Source organism: Dermacentor andersoni, chromosome 8, assembly GCF_023375885.2.
Source record: "Dermacentor andersoni chromosome 8, qqDerAnde1_hic_scaffold, whole genome shotgun sequence".
NCBI classification, from domain to species: Eukaryota; Metazoa; Arthropoda; class Arachnida; order Ixodida; family Ixodidae; genus Dermacentor; species Dermacentor andersoni.
Genome location: NC_092821.1, coordinates 129,848,575 through 129,851,997, shown reverse-complemented (window position 1 = coordinate 129,851,997; position 3,423 = coordinate 129,848,575).

The following is a 3,423-nucleotide window of genomic DNA, read 5'->3' as shown; positions in this document are numbered from 1 at the left end:
TTGGACTGAGCTGCTAAGCCCGTACTTGTGGCGTAGCGGCGCCAAATAGAGGGCAAGAACATCAAAAACGAGCTAGCGCCGAGCGAACGTGACATGCCTATCGCCTCGTAACGGCAGCTGTCGTTATCCAGTCTTTAGAACATCGAGTCATTGGACACACGCTTTTTCTAAAACTTTAATGGATGCCTCGTATTGTGGCGAAACAAGTGTAACAGAATTGCTATCAATATGGCCTCACTTTATGGCGACCACTTTAGCAATTATGATGGCTTTTCCGGCGATCGCACACGAACTGCCGCAAATTCCTTAAAGCTGAGCGACCAAGCTGGTCACGTCGGCTTCACAGAAAGAAGGTATTAGAAAGTCGACAACAAACCTAAAGGAAATATAGTTACATAACCTATAACATCGCTTTGGAAGCCTTAAATGCAATGATTTACAGAAGTACTTAAGAGCGCTATCAATGTGCAATGCGCTTTTTCTGAACCTTCTCAGATTTATTTATTTTTTTACCGAGCTCTGAGCTGCGTTCGTTGACGGGACATTTTTTTTTTTTTTTTTTTGCCCACTGAATGCGCCCTGAGACTTGGTTCATCCGTTACAGGCTCAAAAGCAAGAGAAACGATTTAGAGATTCCTACAGCGTCAGTAAATGTGATTTTGTATAAATTCCATTTCATATGTTTATTCGGGTTCTTGTATCAGAGTAGTTTAAATGACTTTAATTGTCATGCAGTTCTTTTTGCTACGGAAAGTTCATAGATGCAATTTTGAACTAAATTCGTTCCAAGAAATCGCTTTTGGAATCTGCAGTCAGATAAGTTTATATCTGTCCAACGAATGTGACAAACCTAAGGTGACACTTTCTGACACGTGCCTGTTCACTAAAACGTGATAAATGTGCAGAATCCCCAGAAATTGCCAAGAAGAGAGAACACAAGAATCAGAAAAGAAATACATTTGCCTGGTGCGCGATGAATTGTAAATTACGAAGGTAAGAAAGAAAGACATGTACCGATACAGCGATGTATACTTAGACCAAACCGATAGATTGAGCAAGATATGCATAATTTAGACATTTCTGTAATTGTCGACCGGGTTTATCTGCTTGGACAGCCATCCATCGCGGAAGTTTCACAAATTAGTCCACCCGATCATACCTTATTTTTTCTAGTGAAGATGGTCAAGAAACCGATAATATGGGCTCGTTGATGCACAGTTTGGCTAGGCAAGCATGAACATTTCACTAATTCTACTCAGAAGAACAACGTTACAACGTACGTTGAGATCATGCCTCAATGAGGTAAATCTCGGAATGCATATTTGGCTAAAAGATCACCGCCTAAGAATGACAAGGGCGAATAAAATGTGTTAGGCTCACATAAAAAAGCAGAACCTATTACATTTTCTTGTAGCATCGCTCTCGCTAGCGGCCTGTTAACGCAAAGCCTTGTTTTCCAACATACACCCCTCTTTCCGGATGTGTACCTAACCGTTTTCGTAGGCCAATGCAGACGGCGGTGTAGTCCAGTGTATTCTAGCACATCTCATACAGTTACGTATGACTGCATTTGGAGCGCAGAGCCGCTATCAAACAGTCATATAGTGCCTAATGTTACTTTTAGATCCGCTAAAACTCCGGTGAAACAATGCATACAACCACTTGTCGCTTGGCACATCCATTCTCAGATTCTAGGCATAGCGCGCCTGCGTTATTCCACAAGTGCGCATTGACGTCCGCGATAAGGAACATTTGGGTCGCTCCACCATAAGCGGTAAGATCCACCAGTGGATCGAACATTGATGTCATCGGTCAAGACGTGGTCGGAACCGAAGTCACTATACTAATGGACATTAAATATTTGTGTCGAGTGGTGTAATTCTGCATATTTGTACACGTGATACAAATTAAAACAATCTAGAATTGTAAAATTGTACACATATGATCTCCAACCAAGCAATGTTATCTAAATATCTTGCTTTATAGCGAGCGGTGCACGTTGTGCTTCAACACAACGATGGTTCGTGAGTTCCTTTCTACTACAATACAACATTGCTGCGCATTGCGTAGAGCACAGTTCTAGTTAGGGCTGCCAAAGTTTTGACAAGTGTGAGCACACCACAAGTTGCCCTATCTTCTCTGCTATTGGAGAATGCAAACTTGAAAGTATAAAAAGAACGCAAAGCGAACGTATGGCAGCGGGTACGTTGTAGAGATATGTGTACGAGCAAGTAGAGCTTCTTCAAGCTTCCGCCACTCACATTAGTCATGATAAATTGAGCCATTTTATTGCACTTCAAATTATGAACTTCCATGAATACACCGACATTAAACATTGGTAGCGCTACAAAGGAGGCTTTACGCATACAGATAGCACTGACTAGATATCACGCACGTCTAACTTAATCCTGCCATTAGCCGTCGCAAGAGGCTTTCTTTTTTACCGTGTAATCACATTAATCACGTTATAGTGGTAAATTACTTGCGGCCCTTCATTTACGAGGTTAAATGCCGGAATGTAATTTAATGTCGTTCATTTATTAAAACAATAGCTTTCTTTCGCTCTTCTCCCCACTTGGCGCTTCATATGTATCTGGCCGCTCATGGGTGGAGAGTTACATTGGTCGGCTATGTATCGGCCGACTGCTGCCTTGCCAAGCAGGCAACATGGATCACTGCGTAAATGCCCGAATAGACAACTTGCGTCTAGCTGTTGTCTAGCCTAGAAATCAAATTGGGTCACTCGGTATGTGCCAATCATAATATGCCCAAACAGATCGGCACTTAATAGGTTGCATTGGCACGTGCTAATCCTAGCCGAATTACACGCCATGTATGTGCCGAGGTAACACAAAGGTTATGCAGGCCTGAATATGGCAAATTGTTTGTGCCCCATCCGGCGGAGACACCTCCGCGTCCATTGCAACGATGCCATTGCAACGATGTTGCACTCAGCAAACAATAAACACTGGGGGTTGCAACGGAATGTGAGCAGTAGTGTTGTGATTACAAGATGTGCTATCTAGTTGTATTCTTTGGCATTGGGGTTGGAAAAATATTTTGGAACTTCCTCTGCTAGCTGATGGGCCTATAAAGATTGCTTATTCACGGATAGGATGGCGATATGCAGCAGGTCACGAAAAAAAACTGCTGCTCACTTTGACGGTCATCTTCGATGAATCGTGCCACAATTTATTTTTTTCTTTTCAAGGGCATAAAACATAAAATTAAGTCGAGGAGACTTAGCGACACGTAAACATCACATATTTATCAGAAAACCTGACATAGATATAACTTTACAGCAATTATGACAATCGGAAATAGCATCACAATTTTCAATGCAGGCAAAACTATATTGAAGGTACATATCGAGGGCAACCAGCAGATATGCAAGAAAACAGCAGCGGCAAAAAGTGCACGTCG